General features: G+C 41.2%; 1 protein-coding gene across 12 annotated transcripts in view; it reads left to right on the top strand.

Moving 5' to 3' along the window:
• Nucleotides 1-17,219, top strand: part of HECW1 (HECT, C2 and WW domain containing E3 ubiquitin protein ligase 1) — a 405,784-nt gene that overhangs the window by 67,288 nt on the left and 321,277 nt on the right. The window lies entirely within an intron of this gene.

Below are 17,219 nucleotides of genomic sequence, written 5' to 3'. Positions count from 1 at the left end.
AAGGGATGCTTTTTAACTCAGGATGGAAGAGGTGAGTACCTGGAAGACACAAACAACTGGACCCTCCCACCTCTACTTGGGTTGTTTATTTGCTCCTGTCAAACCCCTAACTGGACCTTGAAGCACCCTCGGTTTGGGGTTCCTAATCCTGATTCCCTCCAAGGCAGTGGTTTTCACTCTGTATTCACAGAAGTCTTGGGTTCTGGGGAAGAGTTCAGACTTCTTGCCTCTTACAACTGAAGGTTCCATGGTTATCTATTTTTGTTTCAGTTTTGTATAAGTTTAATCTGAAACTAAGGTTTTCCGAGGGAAAAATAAAGACAGCAAACCCCAGCTTTCAGATGTAAATGATGAGTACGAGAATGTTCCAGTCATACCTAGTCCTCAGGTCCATGGTAAGTGAGGTGTGGAGAGGTGGCTCTTTACTACATAAAGAAAGCAGCAAATCTTGGGACTGGGGGAGAAGCCTTCTAATTCCCAGGGGATGGGATGGTGGGCAGAGGCAGGCGGAGGCTATAGGTGCTAGGATTACATAAATACAGCTTATCCCTGCATTGAAGGAAAGCCTAACAGAGCCAGAGGAAATTTTAAAAGCCATTTTGTGTGGCTGAGCGGGACAAAAAGGTTCATGATCTGATTTCTGGAAAGGAGAGGTTGGTTTACTTATGGACAGTCAGATGTAAAGTTCTGATGTGATTGTTACTCCCTGGGCACCAGTGGCCATATGCTGCCTTCCAGAGGATGTCCACTCCTAACCATGGGTCAGGAAATCTAATTACATAAAGTTACCCTGTATGTGGATGACTCACAGTATAACCACCACCACCACCACCACCACCTACCTCTGATGCCTGATAAATGGAATGTCAAGTAGGCATGGAAAGATAGCATAAATGTCCTGCTGCATAGGGAGGGGGTTTGTACCCCAGTGCCTGCAGAGCCCCGGTGTCCCAGGCATCATCTTTGCCACTGAAGGATCCATGGAAATATCTTAAGAAGCTGCAACCTTTACAATCAGGGTTTTCGGGTCATGAGTAGGTGGTCTTGGAGCAGCACCTCTCCCAGCCCACTCCCCAAACACTCTCTCTCCTCCGCAACTTCTGCAGTTGTTCTATTACTCACTCCAAACTGTCTTTGTTCTCTGTACTGTTGATGTGACTGAGAGATGACTCCTAATTCCCACTCTGCCTCCTCAGTCTTCTCCTAGTGTCAGCCTAGACCAAGAAGTAACTCTTGAGCCCAGCCTCAGACCATGGTCCTCATTTCTTAGGTCTGGAACCAGCCCTCGGTCTTCAGAGCTATTTTTTGCTTGTAAAATAAGGTTTTCAGCTCACAATAACACAACTGTAGAGAATTTTGTTTCCTTATTGACAGATGCACATTTTTATTTCAACCAACTTACTGACTCATGAGGACACTATCAAAGTGTCTCTCCTGGGCTGTCCATTGATAGTAAGCAAAATCATTTAAAATAGTTGACATTTTCTCTACCCGCAAAGCAATTCAAATGACATATTTTTAATTTCCTGTGTTCATCTCATCTTGTTCTGTTTAAAGATTTACAGCATTTATTATTTTTTACCAAATACTACATAATAAGGCATTCCTGTTGTGGCTCAGCAGATTATGAACCTGACTAGTGTCCATGAGGATGTGGGCTTGATCCCTGGCTCACTCACTGGGTTAAGGATCCAGTATTGCCATGAGTGAGCTGTAGTGGAGGTTGCAGATACAGCCCAGATCTGGTGTGGTTGTGGCATAGGCTGGCAGCTGCAGCTCCTATATGACCCCTCACTTGGGAACCTCCATATGCCACAAATGTGGCCAGGAGGGAAGGACAGAAGGAGATGTTAAATGTATTAGGTAAGTGATGAGGAATATTGGTGAATCCAACCCACATCACAACTTAATAACTAGGACAGCTGAAACTATTACTGAACTGAAGTTTAGCTGCTCCTGTTTAAAAGCCAATATTTTAGAAACAGGTGTTGGTAGGAAATGAAAATTTGTTTTATTCAGGAGGCCGGTAACCTGAGAAGGTGGACTCATGTCCATAAGCCAACTCCCACTGTTGATCAGGGAACAAAAGCTTTTAAAGCAGAGTTTCAGGGGTACAGGCAGAGGGAGGGGGCTACATGCAGAATAGCACAGTTAGCTCCAGCATTCACCTTGAAACTGGTTATGCAGTAGTCTGATCAATGTCATCTTAATTGTTCTAAGTATAGTTAATCTTTGGTTCCAGGGTCACTTTGGTCCCATTTTCTTGAGGCCAGTTATTGGAATTGTGTTAGATGAAGAAGCTTATGTCATGGCTACAGTTTGGTCATCATGTAGGTAACTTCTTCCACCTTTGTGGGAGTTTCTATATCTGCAAAATAGCTCAAAGGATATGACTCAGAATCTTTATCTATAGCCTTTGTGGAGAAACTAAACATCCTTGATTTTGTTTAATGACTAAACAATTATTATTTTGTCCTATTTGACTGATTATCTTCACTTCTGTATATTTTCTCTATGATTAAATTTATTCTTTGGCTAAAGTTTTTCTACAGATAAAAAGCAGGCAGAGAACATGGGGAGGTTTGTCCTGAAGGCTCCATAGGGTCCTGCTCCATCACAAAATTACCTCTGTGCTCCCCTCACTCATCCTCCTGATTTCCTGGTACCATTTCCCAAATATTTTATTATAAACATGTCCAAACATTCAGGAAGGTTAAAAGAATTTTAGGGTGAACATTCTCACGTTTCAAGTTAAAAATTTCTTCTGGAATGTTAAAGTCTGAGTTTCCGTAACAACATATTCTGTCAATGCTGGTTGATTCTTATTCAAGTAGTTATGAGAGTCCTTCACCTTGTAGGTTGTACATTAGATGAAAGGCTCTTTATAAACACAACAAATCACTTCCCAAATGCCACTGATTTGAAAGCAAGCAGCATAAATCTACTAATATTTGCCAGATCCCATCCATGCATGTAAGATGAAATATTTTGGAAATAGCATGAAACCTTTTATGTAACAAAGAACTCATGGGGGTGCTTCCGTGGCATTTTACTTCCTTTCCAGAAACTGCCCATTTTGATATATTCAGTCCTTTCATGAAGGGTTTTTGATATTCTAGTCTTTCTCACAGCCATATCTTATTTTAACAGTCTCTGAGCCCTGCTGCCTTTTCAATATCTAATTATGTCTTGAGTTTTATTTTTTCCTTGCCCCACCAGAGCTTATTGCCTCTTAATATCCACAGTGGCTAATGGCCTGCTCACATTTGAGTAACCTTTTAGATAATTCTTCTCAAGGAGCCACATAATATTTTCTCAGCATAATGCTTACCTATTTTGCAAGCACTCCTTGAGGGGGAAAGATGGATTACCTGATGGAGATGGCATTTGCAGATGGAATGGCAAGTATGGGCAATTACTGATAAATGATGGTGGACCTCTTGTACCTCAGGATTCAATTCTGGGGTCCATTACTGTGTGCAGAGTGCTTTGTGGGGAAATCGTAAAAGAGGCCCCCCGTGTCTCCTTTTGCTCTGCTATCTTTTTTCAGGAAGAAGAATAGGACAGGCTCTAGCCACAAAAACTATACAGTGGAGATACAGTGAAGGGCTGTGAAGCAGATGTAAATTTGTATTTGGGGGCACATTTTCAGTATATATCCATGATGCCCTAAGGTAGAGGTTCTTCCTCAGGGTCTGGGGACCTTGAAGGCAGAATTCTGGAACTGGTGCAGTGGCCACCTGCCTTAGAATCACCTGTTAGAAGGCAGGTTCCTGGGCCTCACCCCAGATCTCCTAGATTACTATTTGGGGTGCTGGAGTTTGGGAATTTGTGCTTTAAATAAGCTATTCTGTTCTTGATTGTACATTGAAGTTTGAGAACCACTTCTTTAGAGTTTCAGGGTCTGAAGCTTCTTGAAATTGTATTGCAAATATTCTGGTAATTCACATATGAACATTTTTCCATGCCAGTTAAAATATTTGGAACTACTACTCTAAAAAACGGAAACCTTGGGCCGTGAAGGAATTAATATTACACTTTTACAGATTTGGGGTTGAATGAATGGCTTGGCTTCTGTGGTAAGCGCCATCCAAAGAGGCTTAATGGCTCAGAGACCTTGGCAGAACCAAGCCCCAGCTCTCCCCTCTCCAGCCATGGGTAAGGTGAACTTTTCATAGTTACTATACCAGTTCTCAGTTCTAATCACATTACCTCTCATGCAAAACTTCCCTGTACTCCCCAGTCCCTAATGACTTTTTAGCCTGATACAAGAAGTGGTCAGGGCTGGGCTGGTCCCAGAACAAGCTGTTCAGTACACTCGACCCAGTCGTTCAGCCAGGGTGAGCTGCTCACTGCTTTACAGAGTATGTATTGCAGAATCAGAGAGTCCTGAGCTCCAGCCATGACACTGCCACTCGCCAGCTGTGTCATTCTAGGCAAGTAACTTAATCAAGCTGAACCTCAATTTCACCCTGAATAATGTGGGAAGGATTGCACCCACCTTAGCAAATCTTTGGGAGAATTAAATGAGTCAGTGCAAACGTGGAACTTAGCATGGTGTCTGGTGCACAGGGCAGTGCACAAAGTGCTGACCTCATTGCTCCCATGCCTCCGACATCCCCCTTCTCTATTCTCTGCTTATCAACCTCCTTGAAGTCTTCTTGTAGCTTCCTATTACCCACCTCCCACCCACCCCAACAGGAGGCGCTCTCTCCCTCTCTGGTAACATTCTTTTCTTTCTTTGGCATCCACCACACTCTACTCTGTATGCCTTGAGTGTACCTGGCTTATCTCCCATGCCCTCTGTGGCAGGATTCCTGTCTGATTATCCCCAGGGACACAGTCAAAAGCCTTCTTGCACATAGAAAATGCTCAATTAAGCTAGTCTTAATGCTCTCCATAAGAAATGGGAATCTAGTGTTTCTTCCATGTTGCCTAGGAATTTACTGGGTTAAACAAGGGACTTTGTAACAGGAAAGACATTATCAAATGATTTTGGCCTCCAGAAGGCATTCTTCTTAGCATAACAGGTGTCTTCTTAGCATAACAGTTCACGTTGATTGAATCGCTCTGTGGTGTTTGTTATACACCAGTCACTGTGAAGCGCTGCCTCATCTAATGCTCACAGCAGCCCTTTGACATGGGTTCTCTTATGACCCAATTTAAATGTGAGGATGCAGAGGCTTAAAGGGGTAAGAAAGAGGTGCCCAAGTTCCCACAGTTAGAGAGTGTACAGCTGTCAACTGAAAAAGGACAACCTAAAAGTTGAGAGTTATGTTTTCTCAGGCGGACATGATGGAGACTTAAGCCTGGGAGGCAGCCTCTCAGCTAGCTCTGAGGGACTCCTCCAAAGAGGTCAGGGAGGAGCCAGGCTATGTCAAAGTTTTTATAAAAAAGTAAAACCGTTCCCACTGTAGCTCAGTGGGCCACGAACCTGACTAGTATCAATAAGGATGTGGATTGGATCCCTGGTCTTGCTCAGTGGGTTAAGGATCCAGTATTGTGGTGAGCTGTGGTGTAGGTTGCAGACATGAATTGGATTCTGAGTTGCTGTGGCTGTGGTGTAGGCCGGCAGCTGCAGCTCCGATTTGACCCCTAGCCTGGGACCTTCTATAGGCTGTGGGTTTGGCCCTAAAACAAACAAACAAAACCCAGGTAGTTGAAACATGAAAGATTACTGTTAATTAAGAAAAACAGACACCTCAAGTTAATGAATTTAGCACTTTTCCGTGTATGGGAAGATGCAAGAATCTGGACTCGTTGCATCTTTGATATGCACCTTAACTATCTAGGATCAGGGTCCTTTTTCCCTCCATCCTGAATCACCTTAAGGTGCATAGTCACGGGCAGCCGCAGTGGCCGATGGTTTGATGGTCTCAGCATCCTTTGTTTACTGATATGGCAAGTGACATTTTTTTTTCTCTCTAAGATTTTTATTTTTTATACTAAAGTATAGTCAATTTACAAGGTTGTGCCAATTTATGCTGTACAGCATATATATACACACACATACATATATATATGTATATATATATATACTTTTAAAAAAATATTATTTTCCCTCATGGTCTATCCCAGGAAATTAGATACAGTTCCCTGTGCTATACAGTTGGCTCTCATTGCTTATCCATTTTAAATGCAATAGTTTGCATCTACTAACCCCAAACTCGCAGTCCATCCCACTCCCTCCCCGCTCCTCTTGGCAGGCGACATTCTTGCTCCACACAGTCAAGGGGAGCTCATGCTTTGAACTGCTGTACCACTCCGATGCCCCCAGTCCTGTCTTAGACCACTCTGATTTTTAAGTCTTACAAAGGTCCTTTCATTGTACATACTTTAAATTAGACAGGCTTGGTGAAACGAAAACCTCAGTTGAAAAAGTGGAACTTCAGAAGTCTTCCTGAAAATATCTTTTTCATGGAGGATAATACCTGACTTAAACCCTGAACATAATGCTGTGTAGAGGATAAGACCCTGGAGAATATCAGTCACTTTCTTGGAAGTACCAGGCCTTTCACAAACATCACCAAGAGAGAAGAAAGCATTTTCTCCAGAATAATTCATCCACTTTTCTCCTGCAGTGAGAAACCATCAAAGGTGTTGACACTCAAAAGAGAGTCTTGCTTTCTGTAAGAAATAACAAATGGAAAATAGCCATCCTAGGATGCTGGGGAGAGTGGCTGACAGCTCCACTCAAGGACTCCAGTTTGAATCCAGCTATGTTATTAGTGTGACATCAAAGGGGGAGCTGAAATCTACTGCACTGAGAGCAAAGGAGACAGTAGCGTTAGGCTCTTACTCCCAGTTTTAGAGCTCTGAGTGCAATATTAACACTGACCTTAGGTCGAGTTGTACTGTGCTTGTGTGTAAGAGCCTAGGTGTGGTATCCAAGTTGAACAGTTTTTGTATTTTCTTGGTACCTGAGCCCTTTAATGTAGCTATGTTCACCCATTAAAATGAAGACAAGAAGTTTCTTGGGGGAATTTTATATGTGTTGTGTGTTTGCTTTGCTTTGCAAAGAAATCAGATATATCCAAATGCAAAAATGATATTTCCTGTTTTAAGAACAGATGAATACAAAGAAGTGTGTTTTTTCATATGCTGTGTATTATCTGTGGTAAATCCTGCAGCATAGGCCATGATTACCTTATTTATATCTCAGAGAAGTTAGGTTATTTTCCTAATCAGAAGCCCATCCCTCAGGGTTGTGTAAAAACACCTGACCAAATATTCACGACCCAGAGCATGGCTGAGCTTTATCACCATCCGAATCAGTCCTAAAAGGTTTGTTTTCCATTGGTGAAACGAGTAAGTGTCCAATTTGACCTGGAAGGATTTATAGACAGCCTTTGCCTGCCAAGAGCAAAATAGTCAGACAAGGGCTGGAGACATGACCAGCATCTGGAATAGGTAGTATGATTGTGTGAGCCTGTGGATGAGGCTTTCCTGCTACTGCGCCGTGGCCCTGGAACCCTAGCACAAGCTGCTCTAGTTCTGTCCCCTCTCATGGTTAGAGGCTATCCCAAGAACCCAACAATTTTGAGTATCCAAATTGACTTAGGCTGCGTATGTTGTTCTTTTGGTGTCTTTTCAGTGACTGAAGTGCAACTTTGGTGTAACTCTCTCAAAGGTGCTTCCCCAGGCACCCCTGAGGTACACGCACAACCCCCTGTCAGTTGTATGCAATTATCAACTATAAAGTGAAAGCAGCTCTCATTCCGTCTTCATTTTAATGCAGGTTTTCACCAAACATTTCTCAAGCATTTGCTAGTCTGTGTCCTGGGAGGGTAGGTGCTGGGTTCCAAAGCACAGGGGATGAGATGTGGTCTTGGCATAGCAGGTGCTCCCCTCATCTACAGTTGGCCTCACTGCAGAGGTTACCATTGAGCTCACAGTAACACTGGCCTCCTAAACCTTTCCTCCATGACAACAGCACTTGTAGCTCCTGCCATAAGCCCTCCATCCTGTAGACTGGGTGGTTCCTAGAAATCCATCAGGCTGGAAAATAGATCCCTGGTCCCCCTGCCTTGTTCTGTGCACTCCTGCTCCTGCCCCCAAGTAAAGATGCCCCAACATCCCTGCCCCTCAGCACAGTCCCTGCCATACAGTGTTGGCTTGTTGTTAAGAAAAATAATTATAGTCAGCATGAGTTCGTGTCAGAAGCATGCTGGTAAATATTCAAAACATGGCTATTATTTAAAAGGAAATATGTGTACACACATTTATTGAAAATTTTACTGATAAAAAGGATGGGTAGCACACATTTCACAAGTAATAGTGAAATACATAATCGTCTGTTGTAAATTCTATAAAGTCAGTTGATTTTCACAGAATCTTTATGCAGATTATTGCCAGATTTTTGCATCCATAGTCAACCTATACAACTGATAAAGTGAATGTCATTTGATATTTTAAATTACTTTAACTAGAAAGACAAAAGTGAAGCAATGAAGACGTATATTAGATCTTCATTCACTCTTCCATGATGAATCGAATAAATTTTTTTGAAAACTGTGGAGAATATTTCCTCAGTTTTGTGCTATTCCAAATGGAACAGGTATACAAATGACACATTTCAATCTGCCTCATTCACATTTTCTCCTTTGCTTTCTAAAGGATAGATAATGTGAAAAATAAATAAATCAAGTCTCAATTTGTGGCATTTACCAATTACCAGGGTGCAAATGCTCACACCATAGCTGATTTGCAGCTACCTGTGTGATCCCACTGTGTTCAGTATTTAATACCTGTTTCTTGTTTGTTTTTGTTTTTATGGCCACACCCATGGCATATGGAAGTTCCCAGGCCAGGAACTAAATCCAAGCTGCAGCTGCAACATGTGTCACAGCTGGGGCAATGCTGGATCCTTTAACCTACTGCACTAGGCTGAGGATTGAACCCATGCTTCTGCATAGACCTGAGCTGCTGCAGTCAGATTCTTAACCCAGTGCACCACAGCAGGAAGTCCTATTACCTGTTTCTTTAATATAATTGATTTAAGTTTATTAATTTTGCATAATGATTTCATGGTTTTAGTTAACAATTGGCGGGAGTTCCCATCATAGCTCAGTAGTTAATGAATCCGACTAGGAACCTTGAGGTTGCGGGTTCGATCCCTGGCCTTGCTCAGGTGGTTAAGGATCTGGCGTTGCCGTGAACTGTGTTGTAGGTTGCAGATGCAGCTTGGATCCCGCGCTGCTGTGGCTCTGGTGTAGGCTGGTAGCTACAGCTCGGATTAGACCCCTAGCCTGGGAACCTCCATATGCTGTGGGAGCAGCCCAAGAAATGGCAAAAAGACAAACAAAAAACAAAAAACAAAAAAAAAAAAACAATTGGCGTGCAAAATTCCTGAAAACCTAATAATCTCTCACAGGGTAGTGTGAGCTGTCTTTAGCAAGCCAGAATTGCATATGGACTAGGTCACATATTTTAAAAGTTCACATCTGTGTTTTCTTAAGAGGATTGGACTGGTCTAATTGGTAGGTCCTGGGTAAGGGACAGTTGCCAGGGCTTATCTGTTAAAAAGTCAAGAGAAAGATCATCCTTAGAGAGCTATGGGAATTCCAAGCCTTGAGCTCCTCTCTCTCTCAAATGAGAGGATCCTATTTAGAACACACCTTACTTGACTCCTTTCTAAGCTCTATGGATGATGTATTTGCTTAATTTAAAAGTAGTTCTGACAGTTTGTATTCATTATCTATTTTTGTTTTACATATTACCTAAAATTTAGTAACTCAAAATAACAAATACTTATTTTCTCACACAGTTTCAAGAGAGTCAGATGTCTGAGAGTAGAGGCTTAGGTGAGAAGTTCTGGCTCAGTTTCTCATGAGGTTAGAGTTGAGATGTCAGTCAAGACTTAATGGTATCTGAAGGTCTTGCTGGACCCAGAAGATCTGCTTCTAAGATGACCGATCACATGGTTGATTGCCTTACTATGCAGACCTCTTCACAGAGATACTTGAGTGTCTTCACAGTGTGGCTGCTGCTTCTGTCAGAGCCAGAGATCTGAGGAGGCAGGAGGACATGATGACTTCATGACTCAATCTCAGAAGACTCCATCATTTTAGTTTTATTCTGTTCATTAGGAGTAAGTCACCGTGTTCAGTCTACATAAGGAAAGTGAAATTAGGCCACACTTTTTGACGGTAGTGTGAAAGAATTTATGGACATATTTTTGAACAACCACATACCATAGTTTTTTTTTTTGTTGTTGTTTTTTAATAGTTTTCCACAATACATTTTTTTTTCTACTGTATAGCATGGTGACCCAGTTACACATACATGTATACATTCTTTTTCTCACATGATCATGCTCCATCATAAGTGACTAGACATAGTTCCCAGTGCCACACAGCAGGATCTCATTACTAATCCATTCCAAAGGCAATAGTCTGCATCTATTAACCCCAAGCTCCCAATCCATCCCACTCCCCTCCCCCGCCTTGGCAACCACAATTCTATTCAAGTCCATGATTTTCTTTTCTGTGGAAAGGTTCATTTGTGCTGTATATTAGATTTCAGATATAAGTGATATCATATGGTGTTTGACTTTCTCTTTCTGACTTACTTCACTCAGTATGAGAGTCTCTAGTTCCATCCATGTTGTGGCAATTTGGCATTATTTCATTCTTTTTTATGGCTGAGTGATATTCCATTGTGTATATATATACACACACATCTTCCTAATACAATCATCTGTCGATGGACATTTGGGTTGATTCCATGTTTTGGTTATTGTAAATAGTGCTACAATGAACATGCAGTGCATGTGTCTTTTTCAAGGGAGATTTGGTCCAAATATATGCCCAAGAGTGGGATTGCTGGGTCTTATGGTACTTCTATGTATAGTTTTCTAGGTTCCTCCATCCTGTTCTCCATAGTGGTTGTACCAGCTTCCATTCCCACCAGCAGTGCAGGAGGGTTCCCTTTTCTCCACACCTCCTCCAACATTTGCTATTTGTGGACTTATTAATGATGGCCATTCTGACTGGTGTGAGGTGGTATCTCACGGTAGTTTTGATTTGCATTTCTCTAATAATCAGCGATGTTGAGTATTTTTTCATGTGCTTGTTGGCCATCTGTACATCTTCCTTGGAAAAATGTCTATTCATGTCTTTTGCCCATTTTTAATTGGGTTGTTGGCTTTTTTGCTGTTAAGTTGTAGTAAGCTCTTGTCAGTTGCATTATTTGAAACTGTTTTCTCCCATTCCGTACGTCATCTTTTTGTTTTGGTTTTGGTTTCCTTTGCTGTGCAAAATCTTGTCAGTTTGATTAGGTCCCATTGGTTTATTTTTGCTTTTATTTCTGTTGCTTTGGGAGAGTGACCTGAGAAAACATTTGTAAGGTTGATGTCAGAGAGTGTTTTGCCTATGTTCTCTTCCAGGAGTTTGATGGTGTCCTGTCTTACATTTAAGTCTTTAAGCCCCTTTGAGTTTTTTTTTTTTTTTTTTTTTTTTTTTTTTTTGTCTTTTTTGTCTTTTTTTTTTTGTTGCTGTTGCTGTTGCTATTTCTTGGGCCGCTCCCGCGGCATATGGAGGTTCCCAGGCTAGGGGTTGAATCGGAGCTGTAGCCACCGGCCCACGCCAGAGCCACAGCAACATGGGATCCGAGCCGCGTCTGCAACCTACACCACAGCTCACGGCAACGCCGGATCGTTAACCCACTGAGCAAGGGCAGGGACCGAACCCGCAACCTCATGGTTCCAAGTCAGATTCGTTAACCACTGCGCCACGACGGGAACTCCCCCCTTTGAGTTTATTTTGTTGCATGGTGTGAGGGTGTATTCTAGTTTCATTGATTTGCATGCAGCCGTCCAGGTTTCCCAGCAATACTTGCTGAAAAGACTGTCTTTCCCATTTTATGTTCTTGCCTCCTTTGTCAAAGATGAATTGACTGTAGGTGTCTGGGTTTTTCTTTACTCTGTTCTTCGGCAGAGATTTCCACCACTCCATCTCCCTACTCACTTAACCATTCTTCTGTCTTATTTATTCTACTATTGATTCCTTCGAGTGTATTTTTCGTTTCAGTTATCTTATGCTACCACACTGGTTCTTAGTTTTTTCTAAATTCGTTGATAAAAACTTCTTGTAACGTCTTGCTTTGTGCCTCTATTCTTTCAATGAGTTCTTGGACCATTTTAGGATCATTACTGAGAATTCTTTCTCAGGTAGATCGCTTATCTCCGCTTCACTTAGTTGTTCTTTTGAGGTTTTGTCTTGTTCCTTTGTCTGGAACCTACTACTTTTCTGTCTCATTTTGTTTAAATTTCTATTTGCATTTTTACATATGTAGTACCTTAGTTACATTTCTCAAACTCGGAGAAATGGCCTTCTATAGGGGATGTCCTATGTGTCTCAGCAGTAACTTCCCTTTTGTCACCCAAGGGCCAGGGGCCAACTGGCTCAGTGTAGTTTCTGACCTGTGTTTGCAGACTCCATTCTGCAGGCTGCAGGATCTTAGTATCCTTCCTCTGGTATCTGCCCCCTGGTGGGTGAGCAGTCTCACTGGTCTATAGACTTATGTAGCTTCTTGGTGGGAGAGGCTGGTGCCTTTCCACTGGTGGGTGGAATTTTGTCTTGGCCTTCTGGTGGGCAAGGCTGTGTTAAGGGGCATGTCTAAAGGTGGCTGGGGGCTCAAAGTCTTTAGGCAGCCTGTCTGTTGATGGGTGGGATGGTGTTTCTGTCCTGTTGTCCGGCCTGAGGTATCCCAACTCTGGAGCCTACAGGCTGTGGGGTAGGATCAGATCTTGTTGCTAATGTCCCACGCAGGATGTCAGCATTCAGATAAATACTTCTGGATATGTTCACCACAAGCTTTTATACCCCAAGAGAGCCAAAGCCTCCCCCTGCCCCTCCCCCCGTGACCCCCAAGTATGGAGCTACTACCTGTGCTCTGGGACCTGTTGCATTTAGGACCTTGAGTATGCCTCCAAGAGGGGAGGCTGTGTTCCGCTCAGTTCTGTGGAGATCCCACACTCAAGCCCCATTGGCCTTCAAAGCTAAATACTCTGGGGGCTCCTCCTCCTGAGGCCAGACCCCCGGAATGGGGAGCCTGACGTGGGGCTCAGAACTCTCACTCCTGTAGGAGAATGTCTGTGATACAGTTATTCTTTGGTTTGTGAGTTGCCCACCGCAAGGGAGGGATATGGGATTTTATTATGTCGCGAATGTGTCCCTCCTACCTTCTTGCAGTGATTTCTTCTGTCTTTGAATGTAGAATATATTTTTGATAGGTTCCAGTCTTTTTCAATGATGGTTTCTCCATCATTGTCTCCCATCTTGTCTCCCATCTTTTCATTAATATTCTTAATATTTTTTGTGTGAAATATTTATTTTATATGATTGAATTCAGAGTTGTCATTTGCATTAATATTTGCTTTTTTCTGTTTTAACTATGGCAATATTTCAATAATTGGATTTATCTCTAACTCCTTATGCTTTCCTTGCCTATTTCTATTAGTCTATCTTCTTTTTTATTAAAGTATAGTTGATTTACAATACTGTGGCAATTTCTACTGTACAGCCATGTGACCTAGTCATACAGATACATACATTTCCTTTCTTATATTATTTTCCATCATAGTATATCCCAAGAGACTAGATCTACTTCCCTGTGCTATATAGTGGGATTTCATTGCTTATCCATCCTAAATGTAATAGTTTGCATCTACTAGCCCCAAACGCACAGTCCATCCCACTCCCTCTCCCCATCCCCTTGGCAACCACAAGTCTGTTCTCTATATCTGTGTGTCTATTTCTGTTTTGTAGATAGGTTGATTTGTGCCATATTTTAGATTCCATGTATGTGATATTATATATGATATTTGTCTTTTTCTGACTTACCTTGCTTAGTATGATAATTTCTAGGTCCATCCATGTTGTTGCAAATGGTATTATTTCATTCTTTTTTATGGCTGAGTAATATTCCCACATCTTAATCTATTCATCTGTGATGGACATTTAGGTTGCTTCCTGTCATGGCTGTTGTTTAATAGTGATTCTATCAACATAGGGGTGCATGCATGCATCTTTCTGAGCTGTAGTTTTGTCTAGATGTATGCTCAGGAGTGGGACTGTTGGATAATATGGAAGTTCTATATTTAGTTTTCTGAGGAAACTCTATACTGTTTTCCAAAGTGGTCATAACAGTTTGCATTCTTACCAAAGTTAGGAGGGTTCCCTTTTCTTCACACCCTCTCCAGCATTTGTTACTTGTAGATCTAGAAATACCAGCCGTTCTGACTGGTGTGAGGTATTACCTCATTGTAGTTTTGATTTGCATGTTTCTAATAATTAGTGATACTGAACATCTTTTCATGTGCCTACTGGCCATCAACATGTCTTCTTTGGAGGAATGTATACTTAGGTCTGCCCATTTTTCAGTTGGGTTGTTTGTTTTTTGTTGTCATTGAGTTCTATGCATTTGTTTATATATTTTGAAGATTAAGCCCTTGTTGGTTGAATCACTTGCCACTGTTTTCTCCTGTTCCATATGTTGTCTTTTCATTTTTTAATGTTTTTTTAAAAAAATTTTTATGGTGCAAAAGCTTGTAAGTTTGATTAGTTTCCATTTATTTATTTTTGTTTTTGTATCTATTGCCTTGGGAGACTGATCTAAGAAAATATAAGTATGGTTTATGTCAGAGGGTGTTTTGCCTATGTTCTCTTCTAGGAATTTGAAGGTGTCATGTTTAAGTCTTTAAGCCATTTTTAGTTTATTTTTGTACATGGTGAAGGTTGTGTTCTAGTTTCATTGATTTACATGCAGCTGTCCAGTTTTCCCAGCACAACTTTCTGAAGAGACTTTTTCTCATTTTATATTCTTCTCTCCTTTGTCAAAGATTAATTGACCATAGGTGTCTGGGTTTATTTCTGGCCTCTCTATTCTGTTCCATTGATCCATATGTCTGGTTTGGTACCAGTAAGGTGCTGTCTTGATTACTGTAGCTTTGTAATATTGTCTGTAGTCTGGGAGAGTTATGCCTATTGCTTTGTTTTCATCCCTCAGAATGGCTTTGGCAGTCCTGGGTCTTTTATGTTTATATATAAATTTTTGGATTGTTATAGTTCTGTGAAAAATGTCATGGGTAATTTAATAGGGATCACATTACATCTGTAGATTGCTTTGGGTAGTATGGTCATTTTAATGGTATTAATTCTTCCAATCCAGGAGCATGGGATATCTTTCCATGTCTTTGAATCTTCTTTAGTTTCCTTGATTAATGTTTTATAATTCTCAGAGTCTAAGTCTTTCACCTCCTTGGGCAAGTTTATTCCTAAGTATTTAAGTTTTGAGGGTGCAATTTTGTCTTTTGTCTTTTTAGGGCCGCACCTGCAGCATATGAGGGTTCCCAGGCTAGGGATCTAATCGGAGCTGTTGCTGCCAGCCTATGCCAGAACCACAGCAACGCCAGATCTGAGCCACATCTGTAACCTACACCACAGCTCATGGCAATGCTGGATTGTTAACCTGCTGAGCAAGGCCAGGGATTGAACCCAAAACCTAGTCAGATTCATTTCTGCTGTGCCATGATGGGAACTCTGGGGGTGCAATTTTGAAAGGCATTGTTTTTTATATTCCTTTTCTAATATTTCATTGTTAGTATGTAGAAATGCAACCAATTTATGAATGTTAATCTTGTATCCTGCTACTTCTCTGAATTTATCAGTCTGAGTTCTTGTGTAGTCTTTAGTTTCCTCTGTATATTATCATATCATTTGCATATAGTGACAGTTTTACCTCTTTTGATCTGGATATCTTTTGTTTCTTTTGTTTGTCTGATTGCTGTGGCTAGGACTTCCAATACTATGTTGAATAAAAGTGGTGAGATTGGGCATCCCTGTCTTGTTCCAGATTTTAGTGGGAAGTCTTTCAGCTTTTCTCCATTGAGTATTATATTGGCCATGGGTTTGTCATAGATGGCTTTTATTATGTTGGGATATGTGCCCTCTATACCCACGTTGGTAAGAGTGTTTATCATAAATGGATGTTGGATTTTGTCAAACGCTTTTTATGTATCTATTGAAATGATCATGTGGTTTTTTACTTTAGTGTTTTGAATGTGAAAACTTCCATTTTTAATATTTTAAAAATCTTCTTGATGTGAAAATTCCAAATATTTTTAATATTTTAACTGTTGCAGACTGATGGAATTTAACCAAATAGGTTCTTGTGAAAATGGTGACATTTAGAAGTGAGTGGCAACTACGATATCATCCCAGCTATGCCTGAGAGTGATATGTTATGACAAAAGCAAATCTTAGATTGAATTTGGCTACATGCACAAACATGTATTAGTGGCAGGCGTAGGCACAAAAAGCTGTACATCCTTTCTGTAAATTTAGTGAAGATGCCACCTGCTACCCTTTCCACATTCTAACACACACCTTGCAGGAAAGACTAATTTTGGTGCAAGTATAACACATATCCTGATGACAGGATCCGCTAACCTGTGGTGGGATCAGGCCTTATGCTGTGGGCACAGGACTGAATGGAGTTCTAGACTTAGGCTCTTTCCCCAGAGGGGTTTGTCTTCCTGGCTCCTTGGGTGCTTTGTCTGCATTCATACCAGGCAGAGGTGCCTGAATAGTACTTTTGGTGAATGGAAATGTATTTCCAAATCCCGTAGACCAATTATAATCTTTCTGATGCAGATTTAGGAATTTTTGAAGGACAGTCATACTTTGGATTGGAGTCTCTTCAGTACAACCCTTCCAGTGCTAACTGTCTGCTCCTGTTGAATGGGGATCGTGGACTCTGGGTCAGGGAACCTCAGATGTCAATTCACTACCGCTAGGTTATAGATTAAACTCAAGCACACTATCTCTACTGAGGTATGTTAAGGTTAATTGCTGAAACCTAAAATTTAATTTCTTGAATTTTATTTTATCTTACATATTAATCATTCGTTTCATTCTCTTTATTGGGTTCTTCCTACCTTTAACTTCTCAGTCACTTGTTTTTTTGTTTTGTATGTTTTAAAATTTCACATTTCTTTAACATAGGATGTATTGTCTACATTTTATATATTTTACTATGAGACTGTTTGTGAACTGTAAGTAACCACAGGCGGTAAGCATGGAGAGCATAGACTACAGTACAAACTATAGAAATTGAAATATTTCTTTGCTGTCTCTGTCTGTGGAGCTGCTCTCAGAATCTCCCTAATGAACTGAACATTTTCTCAAACAGAGGTTCTCCCAGCACATTCCCACCCC

Source organism: Sus scrofa, chromosome 18 (assembly GCF_054392235.1).
Source record: "Sus scrofa isolate SSC_HxYL_T2T_F1_AM1 chromosome 18, Sscrofa_HxYL_maternal_Yorkshire_Landrace_v2.0, whole genome shotgun sequence".
In the NCBI taxonomy this organism is placed as follows: Eukaryota; Metazoa; Chordata; class Mammalia; order Artiodactyla; family Suidae; genus Sus; species Sus scrofa.
The sequence above is the reverse complement of the archived record's forward strand: the minus strand, read 5'-3'. Positions and strand labels throughout refer to the sequence as shown.